Source organism: Delphinus delphis, chromosome X, assembly GCF_949987515.2.
Source record: "Delphinus delphis chromosome X, mDelDel1.2, whole genome shotgun sequence".
Lineage (NCBI taxonomy): Eukaryota > Metazoa > Chordata > Mammalia > Artiodactyla > Delphinidae > Delphinus > Delphinus delphis.
The window spans coordinates 81,158,256-81,181,679 of NC_082704.1; the positions used below are offsets into that span (position 1 = coordinate 81,158,256).

Sequence of the window (23,424 nt, forward strand, 5' to 3'; positions counted from 1 at the left end):
GGGACAGCACTTGATTGCCTGGCCCTGTTGACCAAGAGGGCTGGCATTCCAGAGCTCCATGGGACTGTAACAATCAGAAAGACAGTTCTCAGCAGGCCACCAACACCAGGGTACTGCACAGACAGCAGACTGAAACACAATCTCAGTCTTCCTGTGAAAAAGGCCTATTTACTTAGCCTGGAACTTCACCCTGAAGTAGAGGCTTCAGGTTTCCCACACAACTAGAGGTTAAGGAGGTGCTCCCAGGGTACATAAGCAGGGAGACACCATCCTTGCCCACCCTCTTGGCCTCACTAATGCTCAACAAGGCTCCCCAGAGTGCAACTTATATACTAGTCAGGAGCCCCAATGTTTGTAGCTGTTACCCAGAGGACACCTCCAGGTCTCCTCATCTGGAAGCCAGCAGAGAATACAATTATGGCTCCACTGGAATGTATATATCTGTGTACTTTAAAAGTACTGCCTGAGGGTCTGGCTTCCAATCAGACTGACACTGGGGTTAAATGAGATTCCTCCCCTTGGAACACTGAGAGGTCTCAGTGCATCCTCAACATCAGGGGCATATCAAGAATAAATCAGGTGGTATAGACGACTGCAAAGATTTGTGAGACAACCAAGAGCTAGGACGAGGTTGAATGAGAAGGATCATCACCTACACAAGATCACTCCTTCAAGAATGAGAGAGGTAGCAATATTGCCTAATACATGGAAATAAACATAGAGATCAAAGCAAAGTGAGGAAACAGAAAAATATGTTAAAAATGAAAGAACGAGACAAAACCCTCAGAAATAGATCTTAATGATATGGGAATAAGTAATATAATTTATAAAGAATAAAAATGGGCTTCCCTGGTGGCACAGTGGTTGAGAATATGCCTGCCAATGCAGGGGACATGGGTTTGAACGCTGGTCCAGGAAGATCCCACATACTGTGGAGTAACTAAGACCGTGAGCCACAACTACTGAGCCTGCATTCTAGAGCCCATGCACCACAACTACTGAAGCCTGCGTGCCTAGAACCTATGTTCTGCAACAAGAGAAGCCACCACAATGAGAAACCCATGCACCACAAAGAAGAGTAACCCCTGCTCATGGCAACTAGAGAAAGCCTGTGCACAGCAATGAAGACCCAATGCAGCCAAAAATAAATAAATAATAATAATAATAAAGAAGTGGTGGCCCCTTAAAAAAAAGAATTCAGGGCTTCCCTGGTGGCGCAGTGGTTGGGTGTCCACCTGCTGATGCAGGGGACATGGGTTCATGCCCCGGTCTGGGGGGGTCCCGCATGCCGAGGAGCGGCTGGGCCTGCGGGCCATGGCTGCTGGGCCTGCGCATCCGGGACCTGTGCTCTGTGGCGGGAGGGGCCATGGCAGTGAGAAGCCCACGTACCGCAAAAAAAAAAAAAAAAATTCAAAGTGATGGTCATAAAGGTTCTCATTGAACTTGGAGAAGAATGGATGAACACAGTGAGAACTTCAAAAAAATTTATAAAATATAAAAAAGAACCAATCAGAGGTGAAAAACACATAACTGAAATGAAAAATACACTAGAGGGAATCAATGGAAGGTTAGATAATACAGAAGAACAGACCAATGATCTGGAAGACAGGGTAGTGGAAATCATCCAATCAGAACAGCAAAAAGAAAACAGAATTCTGTGGAATGAGGATAGTTTAAGGGAACTCTGGGCAACCTCAGGCATACTAACATTTGCATTATAGGGACCTCCAGAAGGAAAAGAAAGAAAGGGGCAGAAAACTTCTTTGTAGAAATAATGGCTGAAAACTTCCCTAACCTGGGGAAAGAAACAGACATCCAAGTATGGAGAGTCCTAAACAAGATGAACCCAAAGAGATCCACACCAAGACACATTACAATTAAAATGCCAAAAGTTAAAAATAAAGAGAATTTTTAAAGCAACAAGTGTAAAACAACTAGTTACATATAAGTGAACCCCCTTAAGATTATCAGTGAATTTTTCAGCAGAAACTTTGCAGGCCAGGAAGAAGTGGCATGATACATTCAAAGTGCTGAAAGGACAAAACTTACACCAAGACTATTCTATTCAGCAAGGTTATCATTCAGAATTGAAGGAGAAATAGTTTGCCAGACAGGCAAAAACTAAACGAATTCATCACCACTAAACCAGCCTTACAAGAAATGATAAAGGGACTTCTTTAAGCAGAATGGAAGAGTCCATAAATAGAAATAAGAAAATATGCAAAAGAGAAAATCTGGTAAAAACAAATATATAACAAAGCCACTTATAAAGCTAGCATGAAAGGTAAAAAACAAAAGTAGTAATATCAACTAAAAGTACAATAAGTAGTTGAGGGATACACAAAATAAAAAGATTTAAAATAGGCTGTCAAAAATATTAAAAGGGGGAGTAAGTTAAAATATAGTGCTTTTAGAATGCATTTGAATTTAAGCAACTATCAACTTGAAATAATCTGCTTTATATACAGATTGTTAGATATGAACCTCATGGTAACCAAAAACAAAAAACTTATAATAGATACACAAAAAATAAAGAGAAAGGAATCCAAATATAACACTAAAGAAAATCATCAAACCACAAGGGAAGAGAACAAGAGAAATAGAAAAGAACAGAGAAGAACTGCAAAAAAAACAACCAGAAAACAATGAACAAAATGGCAAAAAGTATATACCTCTCAAAAATTAACTTAAATGTAAATGGACTAAATTATCCAACCAAAAGACATGAAGTGGCTAAATGGATTAAAAAACAAGACCCATATATATGCTGCCTACAAGACACTTACTTCAGATGAAAGGACACACACAGATTGAAAGTTAAAGAATGTAAAAAGATCTTCCATGTAAATGGAAACCAAAAGAAAGCTGGAGTAGCTATACTTATATCAGAGAAAATAGACTTTAAGACAAAGACTGCAATAATATACAAATTAGGTCATTAGATAATGATAAAGGAGTCAATCCAACAGGAGGATACACAGGCATACCTCATTTTATTGCCCTTTGTTTATTGTGCTTTACAGACATTGCATTTTTTACAAATCAAAGTTTCGTGACAACCCTGCATTGTCTGATGATGGTCAGCATTTTTTAGTACTTTTTCAAAGATATAATGCTGTTGCACACAGTAGACTACAGTGTAGTGTAAACATGACATTTATATGCACTGGAAAACCAAAAAATTCATGTGACTCACTTTATTGCAATATTCACTTTATTGAAGTGATCTGGAACCAAGCTCACAGTATTTCCAAGGTATGCCTATAATAATTTTAGATATTTATGCACCCAACATAGGAGCACCTATATACAAAGAAATATTAATAGACCTAAAGGGAGAATAAAAAGCAATACATAATTGTAGAGGGCTTTAATACCCCACTTTTATCAATGGATATATCATCCAGACAGAAAATCAACAAGGAAACATTGACCTTAAATGACAAGATGAATTTAACAAAATATACACAACATTCCATCCAAAAGAAACAGAATACACATTCTTCTCAAGAACACATGGAACATTCTCCAGGATACATCATATGTTAGTGCACAAAACCAGTCTTAATAAATTTAAGGGACTTCCCTGGTGGCATAGTGGTTAAGAATCCACCTGCCAATGCAGGGGCACGGGTTTGATCCCTGGTCCAGGAAGATCCCACATGCTGCGGAGAACCTAAGCCCATGTGCCACAACTGCTGAGCCTGCGCATCACAACTACTGAAGCCTGCATGCTCTAGAGCCCGCGTGCCACAACTACTGAGCCCACGTGCCTAGAGCCCATGCTCTGCAACGAGAAGCCACTGCAATAAGAAGCCTGCGCACCAAAACAAAGAATAGCCCCCTCTCGCCACAACTAGAGAAAGCCCATACGCAGCAATGAAGACCCCACGTAGCCCAAAAAAATAGATAAATAAAATAACTTAAAAAAATAAATTTAAGAAAATTGAAATCATATCAAGCATCTTTTTGGACTATAGAAATCAATTAGAAGAAGAAAAGTGGAAAATTCACAAATAAGTGGAGATTAAACATGTTACTGAAAAACCAATGAATAAAAGAAAAATTCAATAGAGAAATAAAAAATGCCTTGAGTCAATGAAAATGGAAATACAACATACCAAAACATATGGGCTACAGCAAAAGGAGTTGCAAGAGGGAAATTCATAGAGATAAATGCCTACATCATAAAATAATAAAAAGCTCAAATAAACAACTTAACTTTATACCTCAAGGAACTAGAAAAAAGAAGAACAAATGAAGCCCAAAGTCAGTAGAAGGAAGGAAATAATAAAGATCAGAGTGGAAATAAATGAAATAGAGACTAAAAGGACAATCAAAAAAATCAATAAAATTAAGAGCTCATTCCTTGAAAAGATAAATAAAATTGACAAAATGTTAGCTGCATTCACCAAGAAAAAAAGAGCAAGTCTCAAATAAAATCAGAAATTATAGAGATGTTACAATTGATACCACAGAAATACAAAGGATAATAAGAGACTACTATGAAGAATTATATACCAACAAATTGGACAACCTATAGGAAACTGATAAATTCCTAGAAACATACAACCTACCAAGACTGATTTAGGAAGAAACAGAAAATATAAATAGACCAACCACTCCCAAAACATTAAAAGCCCTGGATTAGATGGCTTCGATGGTGAATTCTACCAAACATTTAAATAATAAATACCAATACTTCTCAAACTCTTCTAAAATATAGGAAATGGAGGGGGCAACACATCTAAATGCATTTTTTGAGACCAACATTACCTTAATCTCAAAATTAGACAAGGACACCAAGAAAAGAAAATTACAGTCCAACATTCCTGAGAGACATAGAATCAAAAATCCTCAACAAAGTATTTGCAAACAAAATTCAGCAACACAATAAAAGAATTGTAACCATAATCAAGTGGAATTTTTCCAGAGATCAGTAATGGTTCAACATCCACAAATCAAACAGTATGCCATACCACAGTAACAAAATGAGTGACAAAAATCATATGATCATCTCAAAAGACAGAAAAGACATTTGACAAATTTCAACATACATTTATGATAAAAACTCTCTCTCAACAAGGTGAGTATAGAGGGAATATATCACAACATAATAAAGGTCATAGAAGACAAGTCCATGGCTAACTTCATGCTCAGTGGTGAAAAACTGAAAGCATTTCCTCTAAGGTCAGAAACAAGACAAAGATGCCCACTCTCTTCACTTTTATTCAACATAATATTGGAAGTCCTAACCACAGCAGTCAGACAAGGAAAAGAAATAAATGGAATCAATATTGAAAATGAATAAGTAGAATTGTCACTGTTTGCAGATGAAATGATACTACATAGGGAAAATCCTAAAGACACCACCTAAAAGGGGTGGGATGAACTGGGAAACTGGGATTGACACATATACACTAATATGTATAAAATAGATAACTAATAAGAACCTGCTGTATAGCACAGGGAACTCTACTCAGTGCTCTGTGGTGACCTAAATGAGAAAGAAATCCCCAAGGAGATATATGTATACATATAGCTGATTCACTTCACTGTACAGCAGAAACTAACACAACATTGTAAAGCAACTATACCCCAATTAAAAAAAAAACACCTAAAAGTTATTAGAAATAATAAATGAATTCAGTAACGTTGCAGGATACACAATTAATACATAGAAGTCAGTTGCCTTTCTATACAATAATAATGAATTATCAGAAAGAGAAATTAATAAAACAAGCCTATTTACAACTGAATCAAAAAGAATTAAATACCTAGGAATAAACCTAACCAAGAAAGTAAAAGACTCATACTTGGAAAACGAATAGGTATTGATGAAAGAAATTGAAGATGACACAAACGGATGGAAAGATATACCATGTTCATGGATTGGAAGAATTAATATTGTTAGGCAGAACACTCTATGACATAAATCACAGCAAGATCCTTTTTGACCCACCTCCTAGAGAAATGGAAATAAAACCAAAAATAAACAAATGGGACCTAATGAAACTTCAAAGCTTTTGCACAGCAAAGGAAACCATAAACAAGACCAAAAGACAACCCTCAGAATGGGAGAAAAGATTTGCAAATGAAGCAACTGAAAAAGGATTAAGCTCCAAAATTTACAAGCAGCTCATGCAGCTCAAGCAGCTCAGTATCAAAAAAAAACAAACAACCCAATCCAAAAATGGGCAGAAGACCTAAATAGACATTTCTCTAAAGAAGATATACAGATTTCCAACAAACACATGAAAGAATGCTCAACATCATTAATCATTAGAGAAATGCAAATCAAAACTAAAATGAGATATCATCTCACACCAGTCAGAATGGCCATCATCAAAAAATCTAGAAACAATAAATGCTGGAGAGGGTGTGGAGAAAAGGGAACACTCTTGCACTGTTGGTGGGAATGTAAATTGATACAGCCACTATGGAGAACAGTATGGAGGTTCCTTAAAACACTAAAAATAGAATTACTATACAACCCAGCAATCCCACTACTAGGCATATACCCTGAGAAAACCATAATACAAAAAGAGTCATGTACCAAAATGTTCATTGCAGCTCTATTTACAATAGCCAGGACATGGAAGCAACCTAAATGTCCATCAACAGATGAATGGATAAAGAAGACGTGGCACATATATACAATGGAATATTACTCAGCCATAAAAAGAAACGAAATTGAGTTATTTGTAGTGAGGTGGATGGACCTAGAGTCTGTCACACAGAGTGAAGTAAGTCAGAAAGAGAAAGACAAATACCATATGCTAACACATATATATTGAATCCAAAAAAAACAAAGGTCATGAAGAACCTAGGGGCAAGATGGGAATAAAGATGCAGACCTACTAGAGAGTGGACTTGAGGATATGGGGAGGGGGTAGGGTAAGCTGGGACAAAGTGAGAGAGTGGCATGGACATATATACACTACCAAACGTAAAATAGATAGCTAGTGGGAAGCAACCACATAGCACAGGGAGATCAGCTTGGTGCTTTGTGACCACCTAGAGGGGTGGTATAGGGAGGGTGGGAGGGAGGGAGATGCAAGAGGGAAGAGATATGGGGATATATGTATATGTATAACTGATTCACTTTGTTATAAAGCAGAAACGAACACACCATTGTAAAGCAATTATACTCCAATAAAGATGTTAAAAAAATAAAATAAAGATAATACACCTAATTTTCAGAGGTGAAGAAAGGATTAAATAAGATAATTCATTAAACATTTTTAGTTTTGTGACTATAAAATAAATAATCCATTAAAAAAACTTTCTGTTATAAATAAATAAAGTGGCAGAGCCCGGAGGTTGGCGGGGGGGGGGGGGGAAGAATTAATATTGTTAAAATGACCATACTACCCAAGATGATCTACAGATTTGATGCAATCCTTATCAAAGTACCAATGAAATATTTCACTGAACTGGAACAAAGGATCCTACAATTTGTATGGCATCACACACAAACTAAAACCCAAGTAGCCAAAACAGTCTGAGAAAGAAGAAAATGCTGGAGGTATCATGCTCCCTGATTTCAAACTATACGAAAAAGCTACACTAATCAACAGTATGGTACTGGCACAAAAACAGACACATATATCAATGGAACAGAATAGGGAGCCCAGAAATAAACCCACATTTATATGGTTAATTAGTCTATGACAAAGGAGGCACAAATATGCAATATGAGAAAGACAGCTTCTTCAATAAATGATATAGTTGGAAAAACTATACAGCCATATGCCAAAAAAAAAAAAAATCAAACTGGAGTACTTTTTCATACCATGTATAAAAGTAAACTCAAAATGGATTAAAGACTTAAATGTAACCCCTGAAACCATAAAATTCATAGAAGAATCACAGGCAATACATTCTCTGACATTAATCTTAGCAACGTGTTTTTGGATAGGTCTCCTCAGGCAAAGGAAACAATATGGGACTACATCAAAATAAAAAGCTTTTGCACGGTGAAGGAAACTATCAACAAAATGAAACGGAAATGAGAGATTTTGCAAATGATATATCCAACAAGAGGTTAATATGCAAAATATGAAAAGAACTCATACAACTCAACATCAAAAAAACAAACAACCCAAGTAAAAAATGGGCATGGGGGCTTCCCTGGTGACGCAGTGGTTGAGAATCTGCCTGCTAATGCAGGGGACACGGGTTTGAGCCCTGGTCTGGGAGGATCCCACATGCCGTGGAGCAACTAGGCCCGTGAGCCAAAACTACTGAGCCTGCGCGTCTGGAGCCTGTGCTCCGCAACAAGAGAGGCCGCGATAGTGAGAGGCCCGCACACCGCGATGAAGAGTGGCCCCCGCTTGCCACAACTAGAGAAAGCCCTCGCACAGAAACTAAGACCCAACACAGCAAAAATAAATAAATTAATTTTTAAAAAATGGGCATAGGGCTCTTTACGTGCCTAGTGCAGCCATGGCTCATGGTCCCAAGAAGCACCTGAAGCATGTAGCAGCTCCAAAGCATTGAATGCTGGATAAACTGACTGGTGTGTTTGCTCCTCGTCCATCTACCAGTCCCCATAAGCTAAGGGAATGTTGCCCCCAATCACCTTCCTAAGGAACAGACTTAAGTATGCCCTAACAGGAGATGAAATAAAGAAGATCTGCATGCAGCGTTTCATTTGGATTGATGGCAAGGTCCGCACTGATATAACCTACTGCTGGTTTTATGGATGTCATCAGCATTGACAAGACTGGAGAGAATTTTCGTCTGATCTATGGCACCAAGAGTCGCTTTGCTGTTCATTGTATTACACTTGAGGAGGCCAAGTATAAGCTGTGTAAAGTGAGAAAGATCTTTGTGGGGACAACAGGAATCCCTCATCGGGTGACCCATGATGCTCCCACCATCCACTACCCTGATCCCCTCATCAAGATGAATGACACCATTCAAATTGATTTGGAGACTGTCAAGATTACTGATTTCATCAAATTTGACACTGGTTACCTGTGCATGGTGACTGGAGGTGCTAACCTGGGAAGAATTGGTGTAATCACTAACCGGGCGAGACATCCTGGTTCTTTAGGTGTAGTTCGTGTGAAAGATGCCAGTGGCAACAGCTTTCCCACCCGGCTCTCCAACATTTTCATTATTGGCAAAGGCAACAAACCATGGATCTCTCTTCTTCATAGAAAGGGTATCCGCCTTACCATTGCTGAGGAGAGAAACGAGACTGGCGGCCAAACACAGCAGTGAATAAAATGAACTCTAAGTGACATGATTGGAAAAGTCTTTGTACTTAAAGATAATACCACATAAAAAAATGGGCATAGGACCTAAATTGATATTTTTCCAAAGAAGACATACATATGGCCAACAGACACATGAGAAGATGCTCAACATCACTAATCATCAGAGAAATGCAAATCAAAATCACAATGAGATACCACCTCACACATGTCAAAATGGCTATTACCAAAAAGACAACAAAATACAAGTGTTGGTGAAGATGTGGAGAAAAGTGAACACTCCAGCACTGTTGGTAGAAATACAAATTGGTGCAGCCAGTGTGGAAAACAGTATGGAAGTTCCTTGAAATTTAAAAATAGAACTGTCATATAATTCAGCAATTCCACTTCAGGGTATTTACCCAAAGAAAACAAAAATACTAATTCAAAAAGTTATGTGCACTTCATGTTTATTGCAGCATTATTTACAATAGCCAAGATAGTAAAGCAACCTAGGTGTCCATCAATGGAAAAATGGATAAAGAAGATATGGTATCTCAATAATTAAAAAAGATTTTTTAATACATTGAATTGGATTGAGTTGGATGGAAATGAAAATAAATCATATCGGGCTTCCCTGGTGGTGCAGTGGTTGAGAGTCCGCCTGCCGATGCAGGGGACGCGGGTACATGCCCCTGTCCAGGAAGATCCCACATGCCGTGGAGCGGCTGGGCCTGTGAGCCATGGCTGCTGAGCCTGCGCGTCCGGAGCCTGTGCTCCACAATGGAAGACGCCACAACAGTGAGAGGCCCGCGTATCGCAAAAAGAAAATAATAAAATAAATCATATCAAAATTTGAAGAATAAAGCTAACGCAGTGCTAACATGGCTGTTTCCACATTTGTAATCAACCAGTGTAATCCATCACATCAACAGACTAAACAAGAAACATCAAATAATCATATCAATTGATACGGAAAAGTTTTTGATAAAAATTCAACATCCATTCATGATAAAAAAATAATGCTCAGAATAATAGTGATAGACAGAAATTTTCTTAATTTGACATAGAGAATGTAAAAAAGAAACTATAATGTTACACAAAATGGTGAAAGACAATGTTTTCCCCTAAGATATGGAATAAGGCAAGAATTCCACTTTCACCACTTCAACATTATACTGGAAGTTCTCACCAGTACAATGGGCAAGAAAACAAAATAAAAATCATATATACTGAAAATATAGAAATAAAACTGTCTAAATTTGCAGAAGGCAAAGTAATCTACATAGAAAATCCCAAGATATTCACATATACAAAACCTAGTACAAATAAGTGAGTTCAGCAAGGTAACAGTATACAAGAAAAACATACAGAAATCAAACATATTTCTACATGCTAGCAATGAACATGTGGAACCTAAAATTAAAAATACAATCCCTAAATTCCTATTACAATTGTTCAAAAAATTAAATAGATGTTAACCTAACAAAACACACACAATACTTGTATGCTGAAAACTACAAAACACTGAAGAAAGAAATCAAAGACTTAATTATGTGGGGACATACCATGTTTAAGCTTTAGAAAGCCTATTATAGTAAAAATGTCAATTATCTCCAATTAATACACAGGGTGAATGGAATTCCTATCAAAACCCCAATGCCCAGAAAGATTTTTTAAATATTGAAAAGAAAATTTAAAATTTTATATGAAAAGCTGGGAAATGAGATGTCCAAAGCTCCAATGTATTCCTGGGAATCAGAGTGCCACATACATATGCAGGTCTGTGTTTATGACTAAGGTTGTGTGTACACTGGGGAAATACCTGAGAAAGCCTTAGGCTCTCACCTCTGCCTGTTAATGAGGCTCTGTACTAGTAGGAAGTTAAGGTTAAGACAGAGTTGTAAACTGCCTGATGAGCTGATAAAAGCATGTCCCCAATAAAGACACAGAGCCCCTCAGAAAAGACAAGGAGTGTTACTATTTCCAGACATTTAAAGAATCTCTGTTGGGGGCTTCCCTGCTGGCACAGTGGTTAAGAATCTGCCTGCCAATGCAGGGGACATGGGTTCGAGCCCTGATCCAGGAAAATCCCACATGCCGCAGAGCAACTAAGTCCATGGGCCACAACTACTGAGCCTGCCCTCTAGAGCCCATGAGCCACAACTACTGAAGCTCGCATGCCTAGAGCCCATGCTCCGCAACAAGAGAAGCCACCACAATGAGAAGCCAAGGCACCGCAATGAAGAGTAGCCCCCACTCGCTGCAACTAGAGAAAGCCCGCGAGCAGCAACAAAGACCTAACTCAGCCAAAAATAAATAAATAAATTTATTTTTTTAAAAAACAGGAATCTCTTTTGGTCATTAGCTAACCACTTTGCTCACCAAGCAGAGACTTCAGTGGTCACAGATGACAAAGAATACAGGCTTTACAAAATTAATTCAGAAAAGACACTAAATTAAAAAAAAACAACAAAGAGCAACAAAACACAGGAAAATGAAAGAATCTGACTTCCAGAGTTGCCACATTTTATATATACATACATACACACACACATATATGTTACTGAGGTAACATTGATTTATAACATTATATAAGTTTCATGTGTACAACATTATATTTCTAATTCTGTATAGCCTACATGCTCACCACCAAAAATTTATTTTCCATCCGGCACCATACAGTTGAACCCCCTTACCCATTTTGCACTACCCCCCCGATACCACCCCCTCTGATAACCACTACTCTGTTTTCTGTATCTATGTATTTGTTTTTGTGTGGTTTGGTTTGTTCATTTATATACACATTGTATTATTGCAAATGTCCAGTTTTCAACAACAACAAAAAAATGAGGCATGCCAAAAACCAAGAAACTATGGTTCATATACAGGAAAAAAGCAATCAGTTGAAACTGTTCCTAGGGAAGCCCAGAGGGTAGACATAAAGATAAATATATTAAATCAACTGTCTTAAATATGTTCAAAGAGCTTAAGGAAGTTATGTGAATAATGTCTAAATACATAAAGAATATCAATAAAGAGATAAAAATTAAACAAAGGAACAAAATTAAAATTCTGGAGCTGTAACGTTAAATACTGAAATACAAAATTCACTAGAGGGATTCAATAGTAGATTTTGGCAGGAACAAAAAAGAATCATCAAAAAAAGATCAATTAGAGTATCCAATCTGAAGAGCAGAAAGAAAAAAGAATGAAGAAAAATGATCCAGACCTAGGAGACCTGTGGGACAGTAATAAACATATCGACATGTGCATAATGGAAGTTTAAGCAAAAGAGGAGGGAAATGGAGAAAAAGAATATTTGAAAAAATAATAGGGGCTTCCCTGGTGGCACAGTGGTTAAGAATCCACCTGCCAATGCAGGACATAGGTTTGAGCCCTGGTCCAGGAAGATCCCACATGCCGTGGAGCAACTAAGCCCATGCGCCACAACTACTGAGCCTACACTCTAGAGCCTGTGAGCCACAACTACTGAGCCCACGTGCTACAACTACTGAAGCCCATGCGCTTAGACCCTGTGCTCCACAACAAGAGAAGCCACTGCAATGAGAAGCCCACGCACCGCAATGAAGAGTAGCCTCCACTCGCCGCAACTAGAGAAAGCCCACACAGAAACGAAGATCCAACACAGCCAAAAATAAATTAAATAAATAAGTTTTTTTAAAAATAGCTAAAACTTCACAAATTTAATCAAATACATGAATCCATACATCCAAGAACCTCAAGGAACTCCAATGAGTTAAACTCAGAGATCCACACCAAGACATTATAATCACATCACTAAAAGATAAAGACAAGAAGAAAATCTTGAAAGCAATAGGAGATAAATGACTCATCATATATAAGGGGTTCTCAATAAAAATTAACAGCCGATTTCTTATCAGATACAAAGGTGATTACATGTTTAAAGTGCTGAGGGCCTGCACTGGAACCCACATCGAGCTCTGTGCCCCCTAGCCTGCCAGGGCGTCCCTGCGCCCAGTTGTCACTGAGGCAGTGTGCCCCACATTCTTTGCTGCCCCGGCCGACCAGCTCAGGTGTTGCCTGGCTCCCCTTGGCTCGCCCACTCCCTCCTGCACACCTGAGGCACTGCTGTCCCATGGCCAAGAATGGTGAAAGTCTCAGCCCCCCAAGCTCCCAGGACAGTGCCACCACTGCCAAAGGTGCCGGCCCCCCTGCCACCGCTGCCTCCACAGAACCCAACATCACAAAAGTCACCCTGAAGACCCTGAAGAAGGAGTACTTCACAGTGTCCAAGAATAGCTCCACCCCCACAGTTCAAGGAAGAAATCTCTAAATGTTTCAAATCACATACCAACCAACTTGTGTTGATATTTGCTGGAAACGTTTTAAAAGATCAAGATACTTTAAGTCAGCATGGAATTCACAATGGACTTATTGTTCACCTCGTCATCAAAACACAAAACAGACCTCAGGATCATTCAGCTCAGCAAAAACACACCAGTGGAAGCAGTGCTACCACATCATCGGCTCCTAATAGTAACTCCACATTTGGTTCTGCTGCTAGCAACCTTTTTGGTTTAGGTGGCCTTAGAGGACTTCCAGGTCTGAGTAGCTTGGGTTTGAATAGTACCAACTTCTTTGAACTACAAAGCCAGGTGCAGCAGCAACTTGTGTCCAGTCCTGAAATAATGGTCCAGATCATGGAGAATCCCTCTGTCCAGAGCATGCTTTCAAATCCTGACCTGATGAGGCAGTTAATTATGGCCAATCCACAAATGCAGCAGTTGATACAGAGAAATCCAGAAAGTAATTATATGTTGAATAATCCAGATATTATGAGACAAACATTGGAACTTGCCAAGAATCCAGCAATGATGCAGGAAATAATGAGAAACCAGGACCGAGCCTTAACCAACCTAGGAAGCATCCCAGAGGATACTACAATGCTTTATGGTGCATGTACCCAGATATTCAGGAACTAATGCTGAGTGCTGCACAAGAACAGTTTGGTGGTAATCCATTTGCTTCCTTAGTGAGCAATATATCCTCAGGTGAAGGTAGTTAACCTTCCCGTACAGAATATAGAGATCGATTACCCAAAACGTGGGCTCCACAGGCTTCTCAGAATTCATCAGCTTCTGAGGGAGGCACTCAGAAGTGCCTGGGAGGCACTAGTGGTAGTGCTGTCAGTGGCACTGCTGGGCAGAGTTCTGTGCCAAATTTGGGGCCTGGAGTAAGAGCTAGTATGTTCAACACACCAGGAATGCAGAGCTTGTTGCAACAAATAACTGAAAACTCACAACTTATGCAAAATATGTTGTCTGCCCCCTACATGAGAAGCATGATGCAGTCACTAAGCCAGAACCCTGACCTTGCTGCACAGATGCAGACTGCTGATAAGTTATTGGCAATGTCAAACCCTAGAGCAACGCAGGCCTTGTTACAGATTCAGCAGGGTTTATGTCTCTAACAATAGGAAACATCAATGAAATTAAAAGCTGGTTCTTTGAAAAGATAAACAAAATTGATAAACCTTTAGCCAGACTCATCAAGAAAAAAAAGAGAGAGGGCTCAAATCAAAATTAGAAATGAAAAAGGAGAAATTACAACAGACACCACAGAAATACAAAGGATCATAAGAGACTACTATAAGCAACTATATGCCAATGAAATGGACAACCTAGAAGAAATGGACAAATTCTTAGAAAGGTACAATCTCCCAAGACTGAACCAGGAAGAAGTAGAAAATATGAACAGACCAATCACAAGTACTGAAATTGAAACTGATTTTAAAACTCCCAACAAACAAAAGTCCAGGACCAGATGGCTTCACAGGCAAATTCTATCAAATATTTTGAGAAGAGTTAACACCTATCTTCTGGAACTATTCCAAAAAAACTGCAGAGGAATACTCCCAAGCTCATTCTATGAGGTCGCCATCACCCTGATACCAAAACCAGACAAAGATACCACAGAAAAAGAAAATTACAGGCCAATATCACTAACGAACATTGACATAAAAATCCTCATCAAAATACTAGCAAACCGAATTCAACGATACATTAAAAGGATCAGACAACATGATCAAGTGGGATTTATCCCAGGGATGCAAGGATTTTTCAATATATGCAAATCAATCAGTGTGATACACCATATTAAAAAACCGAATACTAAAAACCATATATGATCATCTCAATAGATACAGAAAAAGATTTTGACAATATTCAACACCGATTTATGATAAAAACTCTGCAGAAAGTGGGCATAGAGAGAACACACCTCAACATAATAAAGGCCATATATGACAAAACTACAGCTAACATCATTCTCAATAGTGAAAAGCTGAAACCATTTCCACTAAGATGAGGAACAAGACAAGGATGTCCACTCTCACCACTTTTATTCAACGTAGTTTTGGAAGTTCTAGTGATGGCAATCAGAGAAGAAAAAGAAATAAAAGGAATTCAAATTGGAAAAGAAGAAGTAAAACTGTCACTGCTTGCAGATGACATGATACTATACATAGAAAATCCTAAAGATGCTATCAGAAAACTACAAGAGCTCATCAATGAATTTGGTAAAGTTGCAGGATACAAAATTAATACACAGAAATCTCTTGCATTTCTATACAATAACAGCAAAAGATCAGAAACAGAACTTAAAGAAACGATCCCATTTACCATTGCATCAAAAAGAATAAAATACCTAGGAATAAACCTACCTAAGGAGACAAAAGACCTGTACTCTGAAAACTATAAGAAGCTGATAAAAGAAATCGAAGATGACACAAACAGATGGAAAGATTGTGTTCTTGGATTGGAAGAATCAATATTGTCAAAATGACTATATTACCCAAAGCAATCTACAGATTCAGTGCAATCCCTATCAAATTACCAATGGCATTTTTCACAGAACTAGATCAAAAAATCTTAAAATTTGTATGGAGACACAAAAGACCCCATATAGCCAAAGCAATCTTGATCTGGAGGAATCCTGCTCCCTGACCTCAGACTATACTACAAAGTTACAGTCATCAAAAGAGTATGGTACTGGCACAAAAATAGAAATATAGATCAATGGAACAGGACAGAAAGCCCAAAGATAAACCCACACACCTATGGTCACCTAATCTAGGACAAAGGAGGCAAAAATATACAATGGAGAAAAGACAGCCTCTTCAATAAATGGTGCTGGGAAAACTGGACAGCTACATGTAAAAGAATGAAATTAGAACACTTCCTAACACCATACACAAAAATAAACTCAAAATGAATTAAGGACTTAAGTCTAAGACCAGATACTATAAACTCTAGAGGAAAAACATAGGCTGGACACTCTTTGACATAAATTGCAGCAATATTTTTTTGGAATCATCTCCTAGAGTAATGGAAACAAAAACGAAAATAAACAAATGAGACCTAATTAAATTTAAAAGCTTTTGCACAGCAAAGGAAACCATAAACAAAGCAAAAAGACAACATATGGAATGGGAGAAAATATTTGAAAACAATGCAACCAGCAAGGGATTAATCTTTAAAATATACAAACAGTTCATACAGCTTAATATCAAAAAAACAAGCAAACAATCCAATCAAATAATGGACAGAAAACCTAAACAGATATTTCTCAAAGAAAGACACACAGATAGCCAAGAAGCACATGAAAAGATGCTCAACATCGCTAATTATTAGAGAAAAGCAAATCAAAATCACAGTGAGGTATCACCTCACACCAGTCAGAATAGCCATCATCAAAAAGTCTACAAGCAATAAATGCTGGAGAGGGTGGAGAAAAAGGAACCCTCCTACACTCTTGGCGGGAACGTAAATTGGTACAGCCACTATGGAGAATAGTATGGAAGTTCCTTAAAAGATTAAAAATAGAGTTACCATATGATCCTGCAATCCCACTCCTGGGCATATATCTGGTGAAAATTCTAACTCGAAAAGATACATGCACCCCTATGTAGCACTATTTACAATAACCAAGACGTAGAAGTAATGTAAATGTGTATCAACAGATGAATGGATAAAGAAGATGTGGTATATATATACAATGGAATACTACTCCACCATTAAAATAATAAAATAGGGACTTCCCTGGTGGTGCAGTGGTTAAGAATCCACCTGCCAATGCAGGGGACACGGGTTCAATGCCTGGTCCAGGAAGATCCCACATACCGCAGAGCAACTAAGCCTGTGTGCCACAACTACTGAGCCTGCGCTCTAGAGCCCATGAGCCACAACTACTGAGCCCGTGTGCCACAACTACTGAAGCCCACGCACCTAAAGCCCACGCTCTGCAACAAGAGAAGCCACCACAATGAGAAGCCCGCACACTGCAATGAAGAGTAGCCCCCACTCACCACAACTAGAGAAAGCCCATGAACAGCAATGAAGACCCAACGCAGCCAAAAAAATAAATTAAATAAATAAATTTTTTAAAAAAGAATAATGCCATTTGCAGCAACATGGATGGACCTAGAGATTATTATATTAAGTGAAGTAAGTCAGTCAGAGTAAGACAAATATCATGTGATATCAGTTATCTGTGGAATCTAAAGAAATCATACAAACTTATTTATAAAACAGAAATAGATGTAGGAAACAAACTTATGGTTACCAGAGGGGATAGCGGGGCGGGGGAGATAAATTAGGAGTTTGGGATTAACATATACACAGTACTATATAAAATAGGTAAACAAGGACCTACTGTATAGCACAGGGAACTATATTGAATACCTGTAATAACCCACGATGGAACAGAATCTGAAAAAGAATATATATATATATATATATATATGTATAACTGAATCACTTTGCCGTACACCTAAAACTAACACAACATTGTAAATTAACTGTATTTAAATTTTAAAAAAAAGAAAAGAAGGGCTTCCCTGGTGGCGCAGTGGTTGAGAGTCTGCCTGCCGATGCAGGGGACACGGGTTCATGCCCCGGTCTGGGAAGATCCCACATGCTGCGGAGCGGCTGGGCCCATGAGCCATGGCCGCTGAGCCTGCGCGTCCAGAGCCTGTGCTCCGCAACAGGAGAGGCCACAACAGTGAGAGACCCGCGTACCACAAAAAAAAAAAAAGAAAGAAAGAAAACCTTTAAAAAAATCTTGAAGATAGGAACAAATTTAAAAAGAGAACAAAAAAGAAAAATTAAAACAATCTTTATTCACAGAGAACATGATTATCTATGTAGAAAGTATAATGAAATCTAGAAAAAAGCTACTAGAACTAAGTAGGTTTAGCAAGGTTTCAGGATATAATATCTATATACAGAAACCAATTGTATATGTATATACAATTTTGGCCATGCCGTGAGGCATGTGGTATCTTAGTTCCCCAACCAGGGATTGAACCCGTGTCCTCTCTGCATTGGGAGTGCAGTCTTAACCAATGGACTGCCAGGGAAGTCCCACAATTGTATCTTTATATACTAACAGTGAATGACTGGAAATTCACTGCTACAATTGTATTTTTATATACTAGCCGTGAATGACTGGGAATTGAAAATTTTAAAATACCATTTATAATAGCATACAAAAATATGAAATAAGTGGGGATAAATCTGAAAAATGTGATAGACCTGTACACTGAAAACTATAAAAAAATATTGCTGAGAAAAATTAAAGGCCTAAATAAATGGAGGAATACATCTTGTTCATGAGCCAAAGACTCAATATTGTTAAGAGGTCAATTCTTCCCCCACTTTAATCTATAGATTCAATGCAATCCCAACCAAATCCCAGCAGACTCTTTTGTAGAAATAGACAAGCTGATTCTAAAATTCATGTGGAAATTCAAAAGACCCCCAAAGAGCCAAAACAATCCTGAGAAACAACAAAATTGAAGGCCTAAGACTATCTGATCTCCCAAATTATTATACAGCTACAGTAATCAAAACAGTGTAATACTGGCATAAAGGTAGACAAATACATCAATGGAACATAACAGAGGGTCCAGAAATAAACCCACGCATATATAGACAATTGATTTTTGACAAAAGCAATGCAATGGAGAAAGGATAGCCTTCTCAACACACACTGCTAGAAAAACTGGGTAACTATATGCTAAAAAAAAAAAAAAAGAACGTGGTGCCATATACAAAAATTAACTGCAAATGGCTCATGGACCTAAATGTAAAGCCTAAAACTATAAAACTCATAAAAGGGAACATAGGAGAAAACCTTTGTAATCTTATGTTAGACGAAGATTCCTTAGATATGACACCAAAAGCATATTCCATAGAAGAATAAAATAATAAATTAAACTTCATCAAAGGGAAGGGGGGATGGGATGAACTGGGGGCTTGGGATTCACATATATACACTACTATGTATAAAACAGATAACTAATGAGAACCTACTGTATAGCACAGGGAACTCTATTCAATGCTCTGCGGTGAACTAAACGGGAAGGAAATCTAAAAAAGAGTGGATATATGTATACATATAACTGATTCGCTTTGCTGTACCTCAGAAACTAACACAACATTGTAAAGAAACTATACGCCAATAAAAAAATTTTTTAAGCTTCATCAAAATTTAAAATGTCTTCTCTTCAAAAGACACTGTTTAGATAAAGAATAGAGTTGAGAAAACTGGATATCCACATGCAAAAGAATGAAGTTGGACACTTTCCTTATACCATACATAAAAACTCAAAATAGATCAAAGATCGAAATGTAAGAGCAAAAACTACAACACTCTTAGAAATAAACATAGGCAGAAAGCTTCATGACATTGGATTTGGCAATGATTTTTTGTGTATGACACCAAAAGTACAGGCGACAAAAGAAAAAACTTAACTATATCCAAATTTAAAACTATGCATTGAAGGACACAATCAACAGAATGAAAAGGCAATCCAGGAGATGGGAGTAAATATTTGCAAATCATATCTGATAAGGAGTTAATATGCAGAATATATAAAGAACTTCTACAACTCAACAATAAGAAAATTTTTTAATGGGTGAAGAAGATATACAGATGACCAATAAGCACAAGAAAAGATGCTCAACATCACTAATCATTAGGGAAATGCAAATCAAAATCACATATCACTTCACACCCTTTAGGATGATGAAAGAAAAAGAAGGAAGGGAGGGAAGGAGGGAGGAAAGGAAGGGAAAGAAAGAGAAAGGAAGGGAAGAAAAAGTGTTGGTGAGGATGTGGGGAAACCGGAATCCTAGAGCACTCTTGTTGGGAACATAAGATGGTGCAGTCTCTACAGAAAATAGTACGGCAGTTCCTCAAAAAATTAAAAATCAGTTACCATATGATCCAGCAATCCCATTCTTGGGTATATACCCTAAAGAATTAAAAGCAGGGACTCAAATAGATATTTGTTTACCCATACTTAAAGCAGCATTATTCACAATAGCCAAAAGGTAAAAGCAACCCAAGTGTCCATCAATGGGTAAATGGATAAACAAAATATGGTGTACACTACAATGGAATATTATTTAGCCTTAAAAAGGAAATTCTGCCACATGCTACAACATGTACGAACCTTGAAGACATTATGCTAAGTGAAATAAGCTAGTCACAGAAGGAGAGATACTGTATGATTCCACTTATATGAGGTACCAAGAGTAATCAAATTCAGAGGCAGAAAGTAGAATGGTGGTTGTCAGGGGCTGCGGGGAGGATGAATTAGTGTTTAGATGGTAGACTTTCAGTTATGCAAGATGAAAGGAGTTCTGAAGATGGATTGTGGTGATGGTTGCACAAATGTGAATAAATTTAATGCCACTCTATACTTAAAAATGGTTAAGATGGTAAATTTTATATGTATTTTACCACAATATTTTTTTAAATTTTAAATGTTTTAAAAGCTTTTTCAGGGGACTTCCCTGATAGTCCAGTGGTTAAGACTCTGGGCTTCCACTGCAGGGGGCACGGGTTCAATCCCTGGTTGGGGAGCTAAGATCCCGCATGCTGTGTGGCCATAAATGAAAAGCTTTTTCAGAATGAAAAAAGACACTTTTTAAAGAATGAAAAGACAAGCCACAGACTGGAGAAAAAATGTTACAAAACATACATATATCTGATAAAGAATTTTTATCCAATTATATGTAGAATTCTCAAAACTCAATAATAAAATGAGCAACCCAATACAAAATGTGCGAGAGTTGAACATTTTACCAAAGAAGATATTTGGATGGCACATGAAAATACTCTCAAATCATTAGTCAGTAGAAAAATGCAAATCAAAACTACAATGAGATACCACTACATCCTACTAGATTAGCTAATGTCAAAAAACTGACAATGCCAGCTGCTGGAAAATGTGTGGAGAATTTTCACACACTGATGGGAATGCCAAATGGTAGAGCTACTTTGAGAAAGTTTAGCAGTTTCTGAGCCTGTTAAACATATACTTACCATATATCCCAGCAAACCAACTATAAGTATTTAAAGAAATGAAAACACAAAAAAATCCATGCAAATGTTTACAGCAGGTTTATTTGTAATCACCCAAACCTGCAAACAACCCAATGTCCCTTCAACTGGGGAATGGATAAACTAATGGTGGTACATCCATACAATGGAGTGTAACTCAGATAAGGAACTACTGATAAACCCAATAATGTAGATGAATCTCAAATGTGCTTAGTGAAAGAAGCCAGTCTCAAAAGGCTACATATTGTATAATTCCATCTATATGACATTCTCCAAAAGATAAAACTATAGGGACAAAGAACAAATCAGGGTTGCCAGGAGTTAAGAGGTAGGGAGGTTTTTACTATAAAGTAGCAGGGATGAATTTGACGGGGGAGAGCAGAGGGTAATAGAACTGTTCTATACCTTGATTGTGTTGGTTACACAACTCTATGCATTTTTCAAAGCTTATAGAACTGTACACCAGAGGTTATCTTATTCTAAGTACACCAGAGGTTATTTTATTCTATACCTATAGGCATAAAATAAGCCTACATGCTGTATGATTCTTTTTACATGACATTCACACGAAGGCAAAACTATAGGGACAGAAAAAAGATCGGGGGCTCCCAGAATCTGAGGGTGGGGGTAGGGGTTGACTACAAAGAGTTCCAAGAGTTTTGGGGGTGATGTAAACTATACCTTGATAGTGATGGTAGTTCACTACTGTATACATTTGTCCAAACTCACAGAACTTACACTATAAAGGGTGAACTTTATTGTATATAAATTATACTTAAAAAAAAAAAAGCAAGAGGGAAAAGACTCGAAAAATAGCATTGTAAAAAACTTGTGATAGGGCTTCCCTGGTGGCGCAGTGGTTAAGAATCCGCCTGCCAATGCAGGGGACACGGGTTCGAGCCCTGGTCCAGGAAGGTCCCACATGTCGCGGAGCAACTAAGCCTGTGCACCGCAACTACTGAGCCTGTGCTCTAGAGCCCGTGGGCCACAACTACTGAGCCCGCATGCCACAACTACTGAAGCCCGTACACCTGCAGCCTGTGCTCTGCAACAAGAGAAGCCACTGCAAGGAGAAGCCCACACACCACAACGAAGAGTAGCCCCCGCTCACCGCAACTAGAGAAAGCCCACACGCAGCAACAAAGACCCAACTCAGCCATAAATAAATAAATAAATAAATAAATGATTTTTTTAAAAAAAGCAGAAAAAAAACTGTGATATGCTGTAGAAAATCTGGAATCCCAAATTCTTATCCTGACATGACTACTTTAGTTCTTCTGTTTGACTTGGGCCAAATTTTGTTCCCATGATGTTTCTTACTCAACGAGATACCTCTTATTCCTAGTATTTAGTTACCAGTATCTCTTAGGAGTATTAGAAAATATTTTTAAAGTTAAATTATGAATTGCCATATGGTTATAAAATGGCATTAGCTGTCCTGGTATGCAATTTTTCATTGTAGCACTATTATCTATCAGGAGATTTTGATAGGATAGTGTAAAGTAAGTTGGACCCCATTAAAGAGTATTTGGAGTGGCATTTTATCAAGGCCCTATTTTTTAAAGCCAAAAAAAGAGAGAATGTATTTAAAAGACTTGATAACAGAGGCTGGCACACCGTAGGTACTTAATGTTAAGGAGGCAGTACAATGCAGAGGAAAGGGACTGCATAATGTTTTTATCACACCTGGGTTCCAATCCTGGCACCACCACTTAATATGTTGTTTTGGGTACTTCCTGACAACTTTGAGCCCATTTATCTTTCATATGGGGAGACTAACCTCTTACTGGCAGAGCTGTATTGAAGGCTAAAGAAGGTAACAGGT

At 38.0% G+C, this 23,424-nt stretch overlaps 2 pseudogenes; both read left to right on the plus strand.

Annotated features, from left to right (window-relative positions):
- Window positions 1-8,361: 8,361 nt before the first annotated feature.
- LOC132418577 (small ribosomal subunit protein eS4-like) lies at window positions 8,362-10,959 on the plus strand (annotated as a pseudogene).
- Window positions 10,960-12,732: 1,773 nt separating this feature from the next.
- LOC132418954 (ubiquilin-1 pseudogene) lies at window positions 12,733-14,663 on the plus strand (annotated as a pseudogene).
- The last annotated feature ends 8,761 nt before the right edge of the window (window positions 14,664-23,424 follow it).